This window comes from Anomaloglossus baeobatrachus, chromosome 11, assembly GCF_048569485.1.
Source record: "Anomaloglossus baeobatrachus isolate aAnoBae1 chromosome 11, aAnoBae1.hap1, whole genome shotgun sequence".
Taxonomy (NCBI): Eukaryota; Metazoa; Chordata; class Amphibia; order Anura; family Aromobatidae; genus Anomaloglossus; species Anomaloglossus baeobatrachus.
Genome location: NC_134363.1, coordinates 45,380,669 through 45,402,553, shown reverse-complemented (window position 1 = coordinate 45,402,553; position 21,885 = coordinate 45,380,669).

The window sequence follows — 21,885 nt, the reverse complement described above, 5'->3', positions numbered from 1 at the left end:
TGCCATTTTGAGGCGAAATTGTTCCTTTGGGGGGGTATTACAATTTTTGGCCATTTTTTGAGGCGAAATTGTTCCTTTGGGGGGGTATTGCAACTTTTGGCCATTTTGAAGCGAAAATGTTCCTTTGGGGGGGTATTGCAACTTTTTTTCCATTTTGAGGCGAAATTGATCGTTTGGGGGGTATTGCAACTTTTGGCCATTTTGAAGCGAAATTGTTCCTTTGGGGGGTATTGCAACTTTTCGACATTTTGAGGCGAAATTGTTCCATTGGGGGGTATTGCAATTTCTTGCCATTTTGAGGCGAAATTGTTCCTTTGGGGGGGTATTGCAACTTTTGGCCATTTTGAAGCGAAATTGTTCCTTTCGGGGGGTATTGCAACTTTTCGGCATTTTGAGGCGAAATTGTTCCTTTGGGGGGTATTGCAACTTTTGGCCATTTAGAGGCGAAATTGTTCCTTTCGGGGGGTATTGCAACTTTTGGTCATTTTGAAGCGAAATTGTTCCTTTGGGGGGGTATTGCAATTTTTTGCCATTTTGAGGCGAAATTGTTCCTTTGGGGGGGTATTGCAACTTTTGGCCATTTTGAAGCGAAATTGTTCCTTTGGGGGGGTATTGCAACTTTTTGGCATTTTGAAGCGAAATTGTTCCTTTGGGGGGTATTGCAATTTTTTGCCATTTTGAGGCGAAATTGTTCCTTTGGGGGGGTATTGCAACTTTTGGTCATTTTGAAGCGAAATTGTTCCTTTGGGGGGGTATTGCAATTTTTTGTCATTTTGAGGCGAAACTGTTCCTTTGGGGGGGTATTGCAACTTTTGGCCATATTGAAGCGAAATTGTTCCTTTGGGGGGGTATTACAATTTTTGGCCATTTTTTGAGGCGAAATTGTTCCTTTGGGGGGGAATTGCAACTTTTGGCCATTTTGAAGCGAAAATGTTCCTTTGGGGGGGTATTGCAACTTTTTTTCCATTTTGAGGCGAAATTGATCGTTTGGGGGGTATTGCAACTTTTGGCCATTTTGAAGCGAAATTGTTCCTTTGGGGGGTATTGCAACTTTTCGGCATTTTGAGGCGAAATTGTTCCATTGGGGGGTATTGCAATTTCTTGCCATTTTGAGGCGAAATTGTTCCTTTGGGGGGGTATTGCAACTTTTGGCCATTTTGAAGCGAAATTGTTCCTTTCGGGGGGTATTGCAACTTTTCGGCATTTTGAGGCGAAATTGTTCCTTTGGGGGGTATTGCAACTTTTGGCCATTTAGAGGCGAAATTGTTCCTTTGGGGGGGTATTGCAACTTTTGGCCATTTTGAAGCGAAATTGTTCCTTTGGGGGGGTATTGCAATTTTTTGCCATTTTGAGGCGAAATTGTTCCTTTGGGGGGGTATTGCAACTTTTGGTCATTTTGAAGCGAAATTGTTCCTTTGGGGGGGTATTGCAATTTTTTGTCATTTTGAGGTGAAACTGTTCCTTTGGGGGGGTATTGCAACTTTTGGCCATATTGAAGCGAAATTGTTCCTTTGGGGGGGTATTACAATTTTTGGCCATTTTTTGAGGCGAAATTGTTCCTTTGGGGGGGAATTGCAACTTTTGGCCATTTTGAAGCGAAAATGTTCCTTTGGGGGGGTATTGCAACTTTTTTTCCATTTTGAGGCGAAATTGATCGTTTGGGGGGTATTGCAACTTTTGGCCATTTTGAAGCGAAATTGTTCCTTTGGGGGGTATTGCAACTTTTCGGCATTTTGAGGCGAAATTGTTCCATTGGGGGGTATTGCAATTTCTTGCCATTTTGAGGCGAAATTGTTCCTTTGGGGGGGTATTGCAACTTTTGGCCATTTTGAAGCGAAATTGTTCCTTTCGGGGGGTATTGCAACTTTTCGGCATTTTGAGGCGAAATTGTTCCTTTGGGGGGTATTGCAACTTTTGGCCATTTAGAGGCGAAATTGTTCCTTTCGGGGGGTATTGCAACTTTTGGTCATTTTGAAGCGAAATTGTTCCTTTGGGGGGGTATTGCAATTTTTGGCCATTTTGAAGCGAAATTGTTCCTTTGGGGGGGTATTGCAACTTTTGGCCATTTTGAAGCGAAATTGTTCCTTTGGGGGGGTATTGCAATTTTTTGCCATTTTGAGGCGAAATTTTTCCTTTGGGGGTATTGCAACTTTTGGTCATTTTGAAGCGAAATTGTTACTTTGGGGGGGTATTGCAATTTTTTGCCATTTTGAGGCGAAACTGTTCCTTTGGAGGGGTATTGGAACTTTTGGCCACATTGAAGCGAAATTGTTCCTTTGGGGGGGTATTGCAACTTTTGGCCATATTGAAGCGAAATTGTTCCTTTGGGGGGTATTACAATTTTTGGCCATTTTGAGGCGAAATTGTTCCTTTGGGGGGGTATTGCAACTTTTGGCCATTTTGAAGCGAAATTGTTCCTTTGGGGGTATTTCAATTTTTTTTCCATTTTGAGGCGAAATTAATCCTTTGGGGGGTTTTGCAACTTTTGGCCATTTTGAGGCGAAATTGTTCCATTGGGGGGTATTGCAATTTCTTGCCATTTTGAGGCGAAATTGTTCCTTTGGGGGGGTATTGCAACTTTTGGCCATTTTGAAGCGAAATTGTTCCTTTCGGGGGATATTGCAACTTTTCGGCATTTTGAGGCGAAATTGTTCCTTTGGGGGGGTATTGCAACTTTTGGCTATTTAGAGGCGAAATTGTTCCTTTCGGGGGGTATTGCAACTTTTGGTCATTTTGAAGCGAAATTGTTCCTTTGGGGGGGTATTGCAATTTTTTGCCATTTTGAGGCGAAATTGTTCCTTTGGGGGGGTATTGCAACTTTTGGCCATTTTGAAGCGAAATTGTTCCTTTGGGGGGGTATTGCAATTTTTTGCCATTTTGAGGCGAAATTGTTCCTTTGGGGGGGTATTACAATTTTTGGCCATTTTTTGAGGCGAAATTGTTCCTTTGGGGGGGTATTGCAACTTTTGGCCATTTTGAAGCGAAAATGTTCCTTTGGGGGGGTATTGCAACTTTTTTTCCATTTTGAGGCGAAATTGATCGTTTGGGGGGTATTGCAACTTTTGGCCATTTTGAAGCGAAATTGTTCCTTTGGGGGGTATTGCAACTTTTCGACATTTTGAGGCGAAATTGTTCCATTGGGGGGTATTGCAATTTCTTGCCATTTTGAGTCGAAATTGTTCCTTTGGGGGGGTATTGCAACTTTTGGCCATTTTGAAGCGAAATTGTTCCTTTCGGGGGGTATTGCAACTTTTCGGCATTTTGAGGCGAAATTGTTCCTTTGGGGGGTATTGCAACTTTTGGCCATTTAGAGGCGAAATTGTTCCTTTCGGGGGGTATTGCAACTTTTGGTCATTTTGAAGCGAAATTGTTCCTTTGGGGGGGTATTGCAATTTTTTGCCATTTTGAGGCGAAATTGTTCCTTTGGGGGGGTATTGCAACTTTTGGCCATTTTGAAGCGAAATTGTTCCTTTGGGGGGGTATTGCAACTTTTTGGCATTTTGAAGCGAAATTGTTCCTTTGGGGGGTATTGCAATTTTTTTCCATTTTGAGGCGAAATTGTTCCTTTGGGGGGGTATTGCAACTTTTGGCCATTTTGAAGCGAAATTGTTCCTTTGGGGGGGTATTGCAATTTTTTGCCATTTTGAGGCGAAATTGTTCCTTTGGGGGGGTATTGCAACTTTTGGTCATTTTGAAGCGAAATTGTTCCTTTGGGGGGGTATTGCAATTTTTTGTCATTTTGAGGCGAAACTGTTCCTTTGGGGGGGTATTGCAACTTTTGGCCATATTGAAGCGAAATTGTTCCTTTGGGGGGGTATTACAATTTTTGGCCATTTTTTGAGGCGAAATTGTTCCTTTGGGGGGGAATTGCAACTTTTGGCCATTTTGAAGCGAAAATGTTCCTTTGGGGGGGTATTGCAACTTTTTTTCCATTTTGAGGCGAAATTGATCGTTTGGGGGGTATTGCAACTTTTGGCCATTTTGAAGCTAAATTGTTCCTTTGGGGGGTATTGCAACTTTTCGGCATTTTGAGGCGAAATTGTTCCATTGGGGGGTATTGCAATTTCTTGCCATTTTGAGGCGAAATTGTTCCTTTGGGGGGGTATTGCAACTTTTGGCCATTTTGAAGCGAAATTGTTCCTTTCGGGGGGTATTGCAACTTCTCGGCATTTTGAGGCGAAATTGTTCCTTTGGGGGGTATTGCAACTTTTGGCCATTTAGAGGCGAAATTGTTCCTTTCGGGGGGTATTGCAACTTTTGGTCATTTTGAAGCGAAATTGTTCCTTTGGGGGGGTATTGCAACTTTTGGCCATTTTGAAGCGAAATTGTTCCTTTGGGGGGGTATTGCAACTTTTTGGCATTTTGAAGCGAAATTGTTCCTTTGGGGGGTATTGCAATTTTTTTCCATTTTGAGGCGAAATTGTTCCTTTGGGGGGGTATTGCAACTTTTGGCCATTTTGAAGCGAAATTGTTCCTTTGGGGGGGTATTGCAATTTTTTGCCATTTTGAGGCGAAATTGTTCCTTTGGGGGGGTATTGCAACTTTTGGTCATTTTGAAGCGAAATTGTAAATTTGGGGGGGTATTGCAATTTTTTGTCATTTTGAGGCGAAACTGTTCCTTTGGGGGGGTATTGCAACTTTTGGCCATATTGAAGCGAAATTGTTCCTTTGGGGGGGTATTACAATTTTTGGCCATTTTGAGGCGAAATTGTTCCTTTGGGGGGGTATTGCAACTTTTGGCCATTTTGAAGCGAAATTGTTCCTTTGGGGGGGATTGCAACTTTTCGGCATTTTGAGGCGAAATTGTTCCTTTGGGGGGGTATTACAATTTTTGGCCATTTTGAGGCGAAATTGTTCCTTTGGGGGGTATTGCAACTTTTGGCCATTTTGAAGCGAAATTGTTCCTTTGGGGGGGTATTGCAATTTTTTGCCATTTTGAGGCGAAACTGTTCCTTTGGGGGGGTATTGCAACTTTTGGCCATATTCAAGCGAAATTGTTCCTTTGGGGAGGTACTACAATTTTTGGCCATTTTGAGGCGAAATTGTTCCTTTGGGGGGGTATTGCAACTTTTTGCCATTTTGAGGCGAAACTGTTGCTTTGGGGGGGTATTGCAACTTTTGGCCATATTGAAGCGAAATTGTTCCTTTGGGGGGTATTACAATTTTTGGCCATTTTGAGGCGAAATTGTTCCTTTGGGGGGGTATTGCAACTTTTGGCCATATTGAAGCGAAATTGTTCCTTTGGGGGGGTATTGCAACTTTTCGGCATTTTGAGGCGAAATTGTTCCTTTGGGGGGGTATTGCAAATTTTGGCCATTTTTATGCGAAATTGTTCCTTTCGGGGGGTATTGCAACTTTTCGGCATTTTGAGGCGAAATTGTTCCTTTGGGGGGGTATTGCAACTTTTGGCCATTTTGAGGCGAAATTGTTCCTTTCGGGGGGTATTGCAACTTTTGGTCATTTTGAAGCGAAATTGTTCGTTTGGGGGGTATTGCAATTTTTTGCCATTTTGAGGCGAAATTGTTCCTTTGGGGGGGTATTGCAACTTTTGGCCATTTTGAAGCGAAATTGTTCCTTTGGGAGGGTATTGCAACTTTTTGGCATTTTGAAGCGAAATTGTTCCTTTGGGGGGGTATTGCAACTTTTGGCCATTTTGAAGCGAAATTGTTCCTTTGGGGGGGTATTGCAACTTTTGGCCATTTTGAAGCGAAATTGTTCCTTTGGGGGGGTATTGCAATTTTTTGCCATTTTGAGGCGAAATTGTTCCTTTGGGGGGGTATTGCAACTTTTGGCCATTTTGAAGCGAAATTGTTCCTTGGGGGGGGTATTACAATTTTTGGCCATTTTGAGGCGAAATTGTTCCTTTGGGGGGGTATTGCAACTTTTGGCCATTTTGAAGCGAAATTGTTCCTTTGGGGGGGTATTGCAACTTTTGGCCATTTTGAAGCGAAATTGTTCCTTTGGGGGGGTATTGCAACTTTTGGCCATATTGAAGCGAAATTGTTCCTTTGGGGGGGTATTACAATTTTTGGCCATTTTGAGGCGAAATTGTTCCTTTGGGGGGGTATTGCAACTTTTGGCCATTTTGAAGCGAAATTGTTCCTTTGGGGGGGGATTGCAACTTTTCGGCATTTTGAGGCGAAATTGTTCCTTTGGGAGGGTATTACAATTTTTGGCCATTTTGAGGCGAAATTGTTCCTTTGGGGGGGTATTGCAACTTTTGGCCATATTGAAGCGAAATTGTTCCTTTGGGGGGGTATTACAATTTTTGGCCATTTTGAGGCGAAATTGTTCCTTTGGGGGGGTATTGCAACTTTTTGGCATTTTGAAGCGAAATTGTTCCTTTGGGGGTATTTCAATTTTTTTTCCATTTTGAGGCGAAATTAATCCTTTGGGGGGTTTTGCAACTTTTGGCCATTTTGAAGCGAAATTGTTCCTTTGGGGGGGTATTACAATTTTTGGCCATTTTTTGAGGAGAAATTGTTCCTTTGGGGGGGTATTGCAACTTTTGGCCATTTTGAAGCGAAAATGTTCCTTTGGTGGGGTATTGCAACTTTTTTTCCATTTTGAGGCGAAATTGTTCCTTTGGGGGGTATTGCAACTTTTGGCCATTTTTAGGCGAAATTGTTCCTTTGGGGGGGTATTGCAACTTTTGGCCATTTTGAAGCGAAATTGTTCCTTTGGGGGGTATTGCAATTTTTTGCCATTTTGAGGCGAAACTGTTCCTTTGGGGGGGTATTGCAACTTTTGGCCATTTTGAGGCGAAATTGTTCCTTTGGGGGGGTATTACAATTTTTGGCCATTTTGAGGCGAAATTGTTCCTTTGGGGGGGTATTACAATTTTTGGCCATTTTGAGGCGAAATTGTTCCTTTGGGGGGTATTGCAACTTTTGGCCATATTGAAGCGAAATTGTTCCTTTGGGGGGGTATTACAATTTTTGGCCATTTTGAGGCGAAATTGTTCCTTTGGGGGGGTATTGCAACTTTTGGCCATTTTGAAGCGAAATTGTTTCTTTGGGGGGGTATTGCAACTTTTTTGCATTTTGAAGCGAAATTGTTCCTTTCGGGGGGGTATTGCAACTTTTCGGCATTTTGAGGCGAAATTGTTCCTTTGGGGGGGTATTGCAACTTTTGGCTATTTAGAGGCGAAATTGTTCCTTTCGGGGGGTATTGCAACTTTTGGTCATTTTGAAGCGAAATTGTTCCTTTGGGGGGGTATTGCAATTTTTTGCCATTTTGAGGCGAAATTGTTCCTTTGGGGGGGTATTGCAACTTTTGGCCATTTTGAAGCAAAGTTGTTCCTTTTGGGGGGGTATTGCAACTTTTTGGCATTTTGAAGCGAAATTGTTCCTTTGGGGGGGTATTGCAATTTTTTTCCATTTTGAGGCGAAATTGTTCCTTTGGGGGGGTATTGCAACTTTTGGCCATATTGAAGAGAAATTGTTCCTTTGGGGGGGTATTACAATTTTTGGCCATTTTTTGAGGCGAAATTGTTCCTTTGGGGGGGTATTGCAACTTTTGGCCATTTTGAAGCGAAAATGTTCCTTTGGGGGGGTATTGCAACTTTTTTTCCATTTTGAGGCGAAATTGATCGTTTGGGGGGTATTGCAACTTTTGGCCATTTTGAAGCGAAATTGTTCCTTTGGGGGGTATTGCAACTTTTCGGCATTTTGAGGCGAAATTGTTCCATTGGGGGGTATTGCAATTTCTTGCCATTTAGAGGCGAAATTGTTCCTTTGGGGGGGTATTGCAACTTTTGGCCATTTTGAAGCGAAATTGTTCCTTTCGGGGGGTATTGCAACTTTTCGGCATTTTGAGGCGAAATTGTTCCTTTGGGGGGTATTGCAACTTTTGGCCATTTAGAGGCGAAATTGTTCCTTTCGGGGGGTATTGCAACTTTTGGTCATTTTGAAGCGAAATTGTTCCTTTGGGGGGGTATTGCAATTTTTTTGCCATTTTGAGGCGAAATTGTTCCTTTGGGGGGGTATTGCAACTTTTTGGCATTTTGAAGCGAAATTGTTCCTTTGGGGGTATTGCAATTTTTTTCCATTTTGAGGCGAAATTGTTCCTTTGGGGGGGTATTGCAATTTTTTGCCATTTTGAGGCGAAATTGTTCCTTTGGGGGGGTATTGCAACTTTTGGTCATTTTGAAGCGAAATTGTTCCTTTGGGGGGTATTGCAATTTTTTCCCATTTTGAGGCGAAACTGTTCCTTTGGGGGGTATTGCAACTTTTGGCCATTTTGAAGCGAAATTGTTCTTTTGGGGGGGTATTACAATTTTTTGCCATTTTGAGGCGAAACTGTTCCTTTGGGGGGGTATTGCAACTTTTGGCCATTTTGAAGCGAAATTGTTCCTTTGGGGGGGGATTGCAACTTTTCGGCATTTTGAGGCGAAATTGTTCCTTTGGGGGGGTATTACAATTTTTGGCCATTTTGAGGCGAAATTGTTCCTTTGGGGGGTATTGCAACTTTTGGCCATATTGAAGCGAAATTGTTCCTTTGGGGGGGTATTGCAACTTTTCGCCATTTTGAAGCGAAATTGTTCTTTTGGGGGGGTATTGCAATTTTTTGCCATTTTGAGGCGAAACTGTTCCTTTGGGGGGGTATTGCAACTTTTGGCCATATTGAAGCGAAATTGTTCCTTTGGGGGGTATTGCAACTTTTGGCCATTTTTAAGCGAAATTGTTCCTTTGGGGGGGTATTGTAATTTTTTGCCATTTTGAGGCGAAATTGTACCTTTGGGGGGGTATTGCAACTTTTGGCCATTTTGAAGCGAAATTGTTCCTTCGGGGGGGTATTGCAACTTTTTGGCATTTTGAAGCGAAATTGTTCCTTTGGGGGGTATTGCAATTTTTTTCCATTTTGAGGCGAAATTGTTCCTTTGGGGGGGTATTGCAACTTTTGGCCATATTGAAGCGAAATTGTTCCTTTGGGGGGGTATTACAATTTTTGGCCATTTTGAGGCGAAATTGTTCCTTTGGGGGGGTATTGCAACTTTTTGCCATTTTGAGGCGAAACTGTTCCTTTGGGGGGGTATTGCAACTTTTGGCCATATTGAAGCGAAATTGTTCCTTTGGGGGGTATTACAATTTTTGGCCATTTTGAGGCGAAATTGTTCCTTTGGGGGGGTATTGCAACTTTTGGCCATATTGAAGCGAAATTGTTCCTTTGGGGGGGTATTGCAACTTTTCGGCATTTTGAGGCGAAATTGTTCCTTTGGGGGGGTATTGCAACTTTTGGCCATTTTGAAGCGAAATTGTTCCTTTCGGGGGGGTATTGCAACTTTTCGGCATTTTGAGGCGAAATTGTTCCATTGGGGGGGTATTGCAATTTCTTGCCATTTTGAGGCGAAATTGTTCCTTTGGGGGGGTATTGCAACTTTTGGCCATTTTGAAGCGAAATTGTTCCTTTCGGGGGGTATTGCAACTTTTCGGCATTTTGAGGCGAAATTGTTCCTTTGGGGGGGTATTGCAACTTTTGGCTATTTAGAGGCGAAATTGTTCCTTTCGGGGGGTATTGCAACTTTTGGTCATTTTGAAGCGAAATTGTTCCTTTGGGGGGGTATTGCAATTTTTTTGCCATTTTGAGGCGAAGTTGTTTCTTTGGGGGGGTATTGCAACTTTTGGCCATTTTGAAGCGAAATTGTTCCTTTGGGGGGGTATTGCAACTTTTTGGCATTTTGAAGCGAAATTGTTCCTTTGGGGGGGTATTGCAATTTTTTTCCATTTTGAGGCGAAATTGTTCCTTTGGGGGGGTATTGCAACTTTTGGCCATTTTGAAGCGAAATTGTTCCTTTGGGGGGGTATTGCAATTTTTTGCCATTTTGAGGCGAAATTGTTCCTTTGGGGGGGTATTGCAACTTTTGGCCATATTGAAGCGAAATTGTTCCATTGGGGGGGTATTACAATTTTTGGCCATTTTTTGAGGCGAAATTGTTCCTTTGGGGGGGTATTGCAACTTTTGGCCATTTTGAAGCGAAAATGTTCCTTTGGGGGGGTATTGCAACTTTTTTTCCATTTTGAGGCGAAATTGTTCCTTTGGGGGGTATTGCAACTTTTGGCCATTTAGAGGCGAAATTGTTCCTTTCGGGGGGTATTGCAACTTTTGGTCATTTTGAAGCGAAATTGTTCCTTTGGGGGGGTATTGCAATTTTTTGCCATTTTGAGGCGAAATTGTTCCTTTGGGGGGGTATTGCAACTTTTGGCCATTTTGAAGCGAAATTGTTCCTTTGGGGGGTATTGCAATTTTTTTCCATTTTGAGGCGAAATTGTTCCTTTGGGGGGGTATTGCAACTTTTGGCCATTTTGAGGCGAAATTGTTCCTTTGGGGGGGTATTGCAATTTTTTGCCATTTTGAGGCGAAATTGTTCCTTTGGGGGGGTATTGCAACTTTTGGCCATATTGAAGCGAAATTGTTCCTTTGGGGGGGTATTACAATTTTTGGCCATTTTGAGGCGAAATTGTTCCTTTGGGGGGGTATTGCAACTTTTGGCCATTTTGAAGCGAAATTGTTCCTTTGGGGGGGGATTGCAACTTTTCGGCATTTTGAGGCGAAATTGTTCCTTTGGGGGGGTATTACAATTTTTGGCCATTTTGAGGCGAAATTGTTCCTTTGGGGGGGTATTGCAACTTTTGGCCATTTTGAAGCGAAATTGTTCCTTTGGGGGGGGTATTGCAACTTTTGGCCATTTTGAAGCGAAATTGTTCCTTTGGGGGGGATTGCAACTTTTCGGCATTTTGAGGCGAAATTGTTCCTTTGGGGGGTATTACAATTTTTGGCCATTTTGAGGCGAAATTGTTCCTTTGGGGGGGTATTGCAACTTTTGGCCATATTGAAGCGAAATTGTTCCTTTGGGGGGGTATTACAATTTTTGGCCATTTTGAGGCGAAATTGTTCCTTTGGGGGGGTATTGCAACTTTTGGCCATTTTGAAGCGAAATTGTTTCTTTGGGGGGGTATTGCAACTTTTTGGCATTTTGAAGCGAAATTGTTCCTTTGGGGGTATTTCAATTTTTTTTCCATTTTGAGGCGAAATTAATCCTTTGGGGGGTTTTGCAACTTTTGGCTATTTTGAAGCGAAATTGTTCCTTTGGGGGGGTATTGCAACTTTTCGGCATTTTGAGGCGAAATTGTTCCATTGGGGGGGTATTGCAATTTCATGCCATTTTGAGGCGAAATTGTTCCTTTGGGGGGGTATTGCAACTTTTGGCTATTTAGAGGCGAAATTGTTCCTTTCGGGGGGTATTGCAACTTTTGGTCATTTTGAAGCGAAATTGTTCCTTTGGGGGGGTATTGCAATTTTTTGCCATTTTGAGGCGAAATTGTTCCTTTGGGGGGGCATTGCAACTTTTGGCCATTTTGAAGCGAAGTTGTTCCTTTGGGGGGGTATTGCAACTTTTTGGCATTTTGAAGCGAAATTGTTCCTTTGGGGGGGTATTGCAATTTTTTTCCATTTTGAGGCGAAATTGTTCCTTTGGGGGGGTATTGCAACTTTTGGCCATATTGAAGCGAAAATGTTCCTTTGGGGGGGTATTGCAACTTTTTTTCCATTTTCAGGCGAAATTGATCGTTTGGGGGGTATTGCAACTTTTGGCCATTTTGAAGCGAAATTGTTCCTTTGGGGGGTATTGCAACTTTTCGGCATTTTGTGGCGAAATTGTTCCATTGGGGGGTATTGCAATTTCTTGCCATTTTGAGGCGAAATTGTTCCTTTGGGGGGGTATTGCAACTTTTGGCCATTTTGAAGCGAAATTGTTCCTTTCGGGGGGTATTGCAACTTTTCGGCATTTTGAGGCGAAATTGTTCCTTTGGGGGGTATTGCAACTTTTGGCCATTTAGAGGCGAAATTGTTCCTTTCGGGGGGTATTGCAACTTTTGGTCATTTTGAAGCGAAATTGTTCCTTTGGGGGGGTATTGCAATTTTTTGCCATTTTGAGGCGAAATTGTTCCTTTGGGGGGGTATTGCAACTTTTGGCCATTTTGAAGCGAAATTGTTCCTTTGGGGGGGTCTTGCAACTTTTTGGCATTTTGAAGCGAAATTGTTCCTTTGGGGGGTATTGCAATTTTTTGCCATTTTGAGGCGAAATTGTTCCTTTGGGGGGGTATTGCAACTTTTGGTCATTTTGAAGCGAAATTGTTCCTTTGGGGGGGTATTGCAACTTTTTGGCATTTTGAAGCGAAATTGTTCCTTTGGGGGGTATTGCAATTTTTTGCCATTTTGAGGCGAAATTGTTCCTTTGGGGGGGTATTGCAACTTTTGGTCATTTTGAAGCGAAATTGTTCCTTTGGGGGGTATTGCAACTTTTGGCCATATTGAAGCGAAATTGTTCCTTTGGGGGGGTATTACAATTTTTGGCCATTTTGAGGCGAAATTGTTCCTTTGGGGGGTATTGCAACTTTTTGGCATTTTGAAGCGAAATTGTTCCATTGGGGGATATTGCAATTTCTTGCCATTTTGAGGCGAAATTGTTCCTTTGGGGGGGTATTGCAACTTTTGGCCATTTTGAAGCGAAATTGTTCCTTTCGGGGGGTATTGCAACTTTTCGGCATTTTGAGGCGAAATTGTTCCTTTGGGGGGTATTGCAACTTTTGGCCATTTAGAGGCGAAATTGTTCCTTTCGGGGGGTATTGCAACTTTTGGTCATTTTGAAGCGAAATTGTTCCTTTGGGGGGGTATTGCAATTTTTTGCCATTTTGAGGCGAAATTGTTCCTTTGGGGGGGTATTGCAACTTTTGGCCATTTTGAAGCGAAATTGTTCCTTTGGGGGGGTATTGCAACTTTTTGGCATTTTGAAGCGAACTTGTTCCTTTGGGGGGTATTGCAATTTTTTGCCATTTTGAGGCGAAATTGTTCCTTTGGGGGGGTATTGCAACTTTTGGTCATTTTGAAGCGAAATTGTTCCTTTGGGGGGTATTGCAACTTTTGGCCATATTGAAGCGAAATTGTTCCTTTGGGGGGGTATTGCAAATTTCGGCATTTTGAGGCGAAATTGTTCCTTTGGGGGGGTATTGCAACTTTTGGCCATTTTGAAGCGAAATTGTTCCTTTCGGGGGGTATTGCAACTTTTCGGCATTTTGAGGTGAAATTGTTCCTTTGGGGGGGTATTGCAACTTTTGGCCATTTTGAGGCGAAATTGTTCCTTTCGGGGGGTATTGCAACTTTTGGTCATTTTGAAGCGAAATTGTTCGTTTGGGGGGGTATTGCAATTTTTTGCCATTTTGAGGCGAAATTGTTCCTTTGGGGGGGTATTGCAACTTTTGGTCATTTTGAAGCGAAATTGTTCCTTTGGGGGGGGTATTGCAACTTTTGGCCATTTTGAAGCGAAATTGTTCCTTTGGGGGGGTATTGCAACTTTTTGGCATTTTGAAGCGAAATTGTTCCTTTGGGGGGGTATTGCAACTTTTGGCCATTTTGAAGCGAAATTGTTCCTTTGGGGGGGTATTGCAACTTTTGGCCATTTTGAAGCGAAATTGTTCCTTTGGGGGGGTATTGCAATTTTTTGCCATTTTGAGGCGAAATTGTTCCTTTGCGGGGGTATTGCAACTTTTGGCCATTTTGAAGCGAAATTGTTCCTTTGGGGGGTATTACAATTTTTGGCCATTTTGAGGCGAAATTGTTCCTTTGGGGGGGTATTGCAACTTTTGGCCATTTTGAAGCGAAATTGTTCCTTTGGGGGGGTATTGCAATTTTTTGCCATTTTGAGGCGAAATTGTTCCTTTGGGGGGGTATTGCAACTTTTGGCCATTTTGAAGCGAAATTGTTCCTTTGGGGGGGTATTGCAATTTTTTTTCCATTTTGAGGCGAAATTGTTCCTTTCGGGGGTATTACAATTTTTGGCCATTTTGAGGCGAAATTGTTCATTTGGGGGGGTATTGCAACTTTTGGCCATATTGAAGCGAAATTGTTCCTTTGGGGGGGTATTGCAACTTTTCGCCATTTTGAAGCGAAATTGTTCCTTTGGGGGGGTATTGCAATTTTTTGCCATTTTGAGGCGAAATTGTTCCTTTGGGGGGGTATTGCAACTTTTGGCCATTTTGAAGCGAATTTGTTCCTTTGGGGGGTATTGCAATTTTTTGCCATTTTGAGGCGAAACTGTTCCTTTGGGGGGGTATTGCAACTTTTGGCCATTTTAAAGCGAAATTGTTCCTTTGGGGGGGGTATTGTAATTTTTTGCCATTTTGAGGCGAAATTGTTCCTTTGGGGGGTATTGCAACTTTTGGCCATTTTGAAGCGAAATTGTTCCTTTGGGGGGGTATTGCAACTTTTTGGCATTTTGAAGCGAAATTGTTCCTTTGGGGGGGTAGTGCAATTTTTTTCCATTTTGAGGCGAAATTGTTCCTTTGGGGGGGTATTGCAACTTTTGGCCATTTTGAAGCGAAATTGTTCCTTTGGGGGGGTATTGCAATTTTTTGCCATTTTGAGGCGAAACTGTTCCTTTGGGGGGGTATTGCAACTTTTGGCCATATTGAAGCGAAATTGTTCCTTTGGGGGGGTATTACAATTTTTGGCCATTTTGAGGCGAAATTGTTCCTTTGGGGGGGTATTGCAACTTTTGGCCATTTTGAAGCGAAATTGTTCCTTTGGGGGGTATTGCAATTTTTTGCCATTTTGAGGCGGAATTGTTCCTTTGGGGGGGTATTGCAACTTTTGGCCATTTTGAAGCGAAATTGTTCCTTTCGGGGGGTATTGCAACTTTTGGCCATTTTGAAGCAAAATTGTTCCTTTCGGGGGGTATTGCAACTTTTCGGCATTTTGAAGCGAAATTGTTCCTTTGGGGGATATTGCAATTTTTTGCCAATTTGAGGTGAAATTGTTCCTTTGGGGGGGTATTGCAACTTTTGGCCATTTTGAAGCGAAATTGTTCCTTTGGGGGGGTATTGCAATTTTTTGCCGTTTTGAGGCGAAACTGTTCCTTTGGGGGGGTATTGCAACTTTTGGCCATATTGAAGCGAAATTGTTCCTTTGGGTGGGTATTACAATTTTTGGCCATTTTGAGGCGAAATTGTTCCTTTGGGGGGTATTGCAATTTTTTGCCATTTTGAGGCGGAATTGTTCCTTTGGGGGGTATTGCAACTTTTGGCCATTTTGAAGCGAAATTGTTCCTTTCGGGGGGTATTGCAACTTTTGGCCATTTTGAAGCGAAATTGTTCCTTTCGGGGGGTATTGCAACTTTTCGGCATTTTGAAGCGAAATTGTTCCTTTGGGGGATATTGCAATTTTTTGCCAATTTGAGGCGAAATTGTTCCTTTGGGGGGGTATTGCAACTTTTGGCCATTTTGAAGCGAAATTGTTCCTTTGGGGGGGTATTGCAATTTTTTGCCGTTTTGAGGCGAAACTGTTCCTTTGGGGGGGTATTGCAACTTTTGGCCATATTGAAGCGAAATTGTTCCTTTGGGTGGGTATTACAATTTTTGGCCATTTTGAGGCGAAATTGTTCCTTTGGGGGGGTATTGCAACTTTTGGCCATATTGAAGCAAAATTGTTCCTTTGGGGGGGTATTACAATTTTTGGCCATTTTGAGGCGAAATTGTTCCTTTGGGGGGTATTGCAACTTTTGGCCATATTGAAGCGAAATTGTTCCTTTGGGGGGGTATTACAATTTTTGGCCATTTTGAGGCGAAATTGTTCTTTTGGGGGTGTATTGCAACTTTTGGCCATTTTGAAGCGAAATTTTTCCTTTGGGGGTGGGTATTGCAATTTTTTGCCATTTTGAGGCGGAATTGTTCCTTTGGGGGGGTATTGCAACTTTTGGCCATTTTGAGGCGAAATTGTTCCTTTCGGGGGTATTGCAATTTTTTGCCATTTTAAGGCGAAATTGTTCCTTTGGGGGGGTATTGCAACCTTTGGCCATTTTGAAGCGAAATTGTTCCTTTCGAGGGGTATTGCAACTTTTCGGCATTTTGAGGCGAAATTGTTCCTTTGGGGGGGTATTGCAATTTTTTTTCCATTTTGAAGCGAAATTGTTCCTTTCGGGGGGTATTGCAACTTTTCAGCATTTTGAAGCGAAATTGTTCCTTTGGGGGGGTATTGCAATTTTTTGCCATTTTGAGGCGAAATTGTTCCTTTGGGGGGTATTGCAACTTTTGGTCATTTTGAAGCGAAATTGTTACTTTGTGGGGGTATTGCAATTTTTTGCCATTTTGAGACGAAACTGTTCCTTTGGGGGGGTATTGCAACTTTTAGCCACATTGAAGAGAAATTGTTCCTTTGGGGGGGTATTGCAACTTTTGGCCATTTTGAAGCGAAATTGTTCCTTTCGGGGGTATTGCAACTTTTCAGCATTTTGAGGCGAAATTGTTCCTTTGGGGGGGTTTTGCAATTTTTTGCCATTTTGAGGCGAAATTGATCCTTTGGGGGGGGTATTGCAACTTTTGGCCATTTTGAAGCGAAATTGTTCCTTTCGGGGGGTATTGCAATTTTTTTTCCATTTTGAGGCGAAATTGTTCCTTTGGGGGGGTATTGCAACTTTTGGTCATTTTGAAGTGAAATTGTACCTTTGGGGGGGTATTGCAACTTTTCGGCATTTTGAAGCGAAATTGTTCCTTTGGGGGGTATTGCAATTTTTTGCCATTTTGAGGCGAAATTGTTCCTTTCGGGGGGTATTGCAACTTTTCAGCATTTTGAGGCGAAATTGTTCCTTTGGGGGGATATTGCAACTTTTGGCCATTTTGAAGCGAAATTGTTCTTTTGGGGGGTATTGCAATGTTTTGCCATTTTGAGGCGAAATTGTTCCTTTGGGGGGTATTGCAACTTTTGGCCATATTGAAGCGAAATTGTTCCTTTGGGGGGGATTACAATTTTTGGCCATTTTGAGGCGAAATTGTTCCTTTGGGCGGGGTATTGCAATTTTTTGCAATTTTGAGGCGAAATTGTTGCTTTGGGGGGTATTGCATCTTTTGGCCATTTTGAAGCGAAATTGTTCCTTTGGGGTGTTATTGCAATTTTTTGCCATTTTGAGGCGAAATTGTTCCTTTGGGGGGGTATTGCAACTTTTGGCCATTTTGAAGCGAAATTGTTCCTTTCGGGGGGTATTGCAACTTTTCGGCATTTTGAAGCGAAATTGTTCCTTTGGGGATATTGCAATTTTTTGCCATTTTGAGGCGAAATTGTTCCTTTCGGGGGGTATTGCAACTTTTGGTCATTTTGAAGCGAAATTGTTCCTTTGGGGGGGTATTGCAACTTTAGGCCATTTTGAAGCGAATTTGTTCCTTTCGGGGGGTATTGCAACTTTTCGGCATTTTGAAGCGAAATTGTTCCTTTGGGGGATATTGCAATTTTTTGCCATTTTGAGGCGAAATTGTTCCTTTCGGGGGGTATTGCAACTTTTTGGCATTTTGAGGCGAAATTGTTCCTTTGGGGGGGTATTGCAATTTTTTTTCCATTTTGAGGCGAAATTGTTCCTTTTGGGGGGTATTGCAACTTTTCAGCATTTTGAAGCGAAATTGTTCCTTTGGGGGGTATTGCAACTTTTGGTCATTTTGAAGCGAAATTGTTACTTTGGGGGGGTATTGCAATTTTTTGCCATTTTGAGGCAAAACTGTTCCTTTGGGGGGGTATTGCAACTTTTGGCCACATTGAAGCGAAATTGTTCCTTTGGGGGGGTATTACAATTTTTGGCCATTTTGAGGCGAAATTGTTCCTTTGGGGGGGTATTGCAACTTTTGGCCATTTTGAAGCAAAATTGTTCCTTTGGGCGGGTATTGCAACTTTTCAGCATTTTGAAGCGAAATTGTTCCTTTGGGGGGGTATTGCAACTTTTGGCCATATTGAAGCGAAATTGTTCCTTTGGGGGGGTATTACAATTTTTGCCATTTTGAGGCGAAATTGTTCCTTTGGGGGGGTATTGCAACTTTTGGCTATTTTGAAGCGAAATTGTTCCTTTGGGGGGGTATTGCAATTTTTTGCCAATTTGAGGTGAAATTGTTCCTTTGGGGGGGTATTGCAATTTTTTTCCATTTTGAGGCGAAATTGTTCCTTTGGGGGGTATTGCAACTTTTGGCCATTTTGAAACGAAATTGTTCCTTTGGGGGGGTATTGCAATTTTTTGCCATTTTGAGGCGAAACTGTTCCTTTGGGGGGGTATTGCAACTTTTGGCCATATTGAAGCGAAATTGTTCCTTTGGGGGGTATTACAATTTTTGGCCATTTTGAGGCGATATTGTTCCTTTGGGGGGGTATTGCAACTTTTGGCCATTTTGAAGCGAAATTGTTCCTTTGGGGGGGTATTGCAACTTTTGGCCATATTGAAGCGAAATTGTTCCTTTGGGGGGGTATTACAATTTTTGCCATTTTGAGGCGAAATTGTTCCTTTGGGGGGGTATTGCAACTTTTGGCTATTTTGAAGCGAAATTGTTCCTTTGGGGGGTATTGCAATTTTTAGCCAATTTGAGGCGAAATTGTTCCTTTGGGGGGGTATTGCAACTTTTGGCCATTTTGAAGCGAAATTGTTCCTTTCGGGGGGTATTGCAACTTTTCAGCATTTTGCGGCGAAATTGTTCCTTTGGGGGGTATTGCAATTTTTTGCCATTTTGAGGCGAAATATTTCCTTTGGGAGGGTATTGCAACTTTTGGCCATATTGAAGCGAAATTGTTCCTTTGGGGGGTATTACAATTTTTCGCCATTTTGAGGCGAAATTGTTCCTTTGGGGGGTTATTGCAACTTTTGGCCATTTTGAAGCGAAATTGTTCCTTTTGGGGGGTATTGCAATTTTTTGCCATTTTGAGGCGAAATTGTTCCTTTGGGGGGATATTGCAACTTTTGGCCATATTGAAGCGAAATTGTTCCTTTGGGGGGTATTGCAACTTTTCGGCATTTTGAAGCGAAATTGTTCCTTTGGGGTGGTATTGCAACTTTTGCCCATTTTGAAGCGAAATTGTTCCTTTCGGGGGGTATTGCAATTTTTTTGCCATTTTGAGGCGAAACTGTTACTTTGGGGGGGTATTGCAACTTTTGGCCATTTTGAGGCGAAATTGTTCCTTTGGGGGGGTATTGCAACTTTTGGCCATTTTGAAGCGAAATTGTTCCTTTCGGGGGGTATTGCAACTTTTCAGCATTTTGAGGCGAAATTGTTCCTTTGGGGGGTATTGCAATTTTTTGCCATTTTGAGGCGAAACTGTTCCTTTGGGGGGGTATTGCAACTTTTGGCCATATTGAAGCGAAATTGTTCCTTTGGGGGGGTATTACAATTTTTGGCCATTTTGAGGCGAAATTGTTCCTTTGGCGGGGTATTGCAACTTTTGGCCATTTTGAAGCGAAATTGTTCCTTTGGGGGGTATTGCAACTTTTGGTTATATTGAAGCGAAATTGTTCCTTTGGGGGGTATTACAATTTTTGCCATTTTGAGGCAAAATTGTTCCTTTGGGGGGGGTATTGCAACTTTTGGCCATTTTGAAGCGAAATTGTTCCTTTGGGGGGGTATTGCAATTTTTTGCCATTTTGAGGCGGAATTGTTCCTTTGGGGGGGTATTGCAACTTTTGGCCATTTTGAAGCGAAATTGTTCCTTTCGGGGAATATTGCAATTTTTTGCCAATTTGAGGCGAAATTGTTCCTTTGGGGGGTATTGAAACTTTTGGCCATTTTGAAGCGAAATTGTTCCTTTCGGGGGGTATTGCAACTTTTCAGCATTTTGCGGCGAAATTGTTCTTTTGGGGGGTATTGCAACTTTTTGCCATTTTGAGGCGAAATTTTTCCTTTGGGAGGGTATTGCAACTTTTGGCCATTTTGAAGCGAAATTGTTCCTTTGGGGGGGCATTGCAATTTTTTGCCATTTTGAGGCGAAATTGTTCCTTTGGGGGGGGTATTGCAACTTTTGGCCATATTGAAGCGAAATTTTTCCTTTGGGGGGGTATTACAATTTTTCGCCATTTTGAGGCGAAATTGTTCCTTTTGGGGGGTATTGCAATTTTTTGCCATTTTGAGGCGAAATTGTTCCTTTGAGGGGTATTGCAACTTTTGGCCATATTGAAGCGAAATTGTTCCTTTGAAGGGTATTGCAACTTTTCGGCATTTTGAAGCGAAATTGTTCCTTTGGGGGGGTATTGCAATTTTTTCCATTTTGAGGCGAAATTTTTCCTTTGGGGTGGTATTGCAACTTTTGGCCATTTTGAAGCGAAATTGTTCCTTTCGGGGGGTATTACAACTTTTCGGCATTTTGAGGCGAAATTGTTCCTTTGGGGGGGTATTGCAACTTTTAGCTACTTTGAAGCGAAATTGTTCCTTTCGGGGGGTATTGCAACTTTTCGGCATTTTGAGGCGAAATTTTTCCTTTGGGGTGGTATTGCAACTTTTGGCCGTTTTGAAGCGAAATTGTTCCTTTCGGGGGGTATTGCAACTTTTCGGCATTTTGAGGCGAAATTGTTCCTTTGGGGGGTATTGCAATTTTTTGCCATTTTGAGGCGAAATTGTTCCTTTGGGGGGGTATTGCAACTTTTAGCCACTTTGAAGCGAAATTGTTCCTTTCGGGGGGTATTGCAACTTTTCGGCATTTTGAGGCGGAATTGTTCCTTTGGGGGGGTATTGCAATTTTTTTTCCATTTTGAGGCGAAATTGTTCCTTTCGGGGGGTATTGCAACTTTTCGGCATTTTGAAGTGAAATTGTTCCTTTGGGGGATATTGCAATTTTTTGCCATTTTGAGGCGAAACTGTTCCTTTGGGGGGGTATTGCAACTGTTGGCCATATTGAAGCGAAATTGTTCCTTTGGGGGGGTATTGCAACTTTTGGTCATTTTTGAAGCGAAATTGTTCCTTTGGGGGGGTATTGCAACTTTTGGCCATTTTGAAGCGAAATTGTTCCTTTGGGGGGGTATTGCAACTTTTTGGCATTTTGAAGCGAAATTGTTCCTTTGGGGGGGTATTGCAATTTTTTTCCATTTTGAGGCGAAACTGTTCCTTTGGGGGGGTATTGCAACTTTTGGCCATATTGAAGCGAAATTGTTCCTTTGGGGGGGTATTACAATTTTTGGCCATTTTGAGGCGAAATTGTTCCTTTGGGGGGGTATTGCAACTTTTGGCCATTTTGAAGCGAAATTGTTCCTTTCGGGGGGTATTGCAACTTTTCAGCATTTTGAGGCGAAATTGTTCCTTTGGGGGGTATTGCAATTTTTTGCCATTTTAAGGCGAAATTGTTCCTTTGGGAGGGTATTGCAACTTTTGGCCATTTTGAAGCGAAATTGTTCCTTTGGGGGGCATTGCAATTTTTTGCCATTTTGAGGCGAAATTGTTCCTTTGGGGGGGTATTACAACTTTTGGTCATTTTGAAGCAAAATTGTTCCTTTGGGGGGGTATTGCAACTTTTGGCCATTTTGAAGCGAAATTGTTCCTTTTGGGGGGGTATTGCAACTTTTTGGCATTTTGAAGTGAAATTGTTCCTTTGGGGGGGTATTGCAATTTTTTTCCATTTTGAGGCGAAATTGTTCCTTTGGGGGGTATTGCAACTTTTGGCCATTTTGAAGCGAAATTGTTCCTTTGGGGGGTATTGCAATTTTTTGCCATTTTGAGGCGAAACTGTTCCTTTTGGGGGGGTATTGCAACTTTTGGCCATATTGAAGCGAAATTGTTCCTTTGGGGGGGTATTACAATTTTTGGCCATTTTGAGGCGAAATTGTTCCTTTGGGGGGGTATTGCAACTTTTGGTCATTTTGAAGCGAAATTGTTCCTTTGGGGGGGTATTGCAACTTTTGGCCATATTGAAGCGAAATTGTTCCTTTGAGGGGGTATTACAATTTTTGCCATTTTGAGGCGACATTGTTCCTTTCGGGGGGTATTGCAACTTTTTGGCATTTTGAAGCGAAATTGTTCCTTTGGGGGATATTGCAATTTTTTGCCAATTTGAGGCGAAATTGTTCCTTTGGGGGGGTATTGCAACTTTTGGCCATTTTGAAGCGAA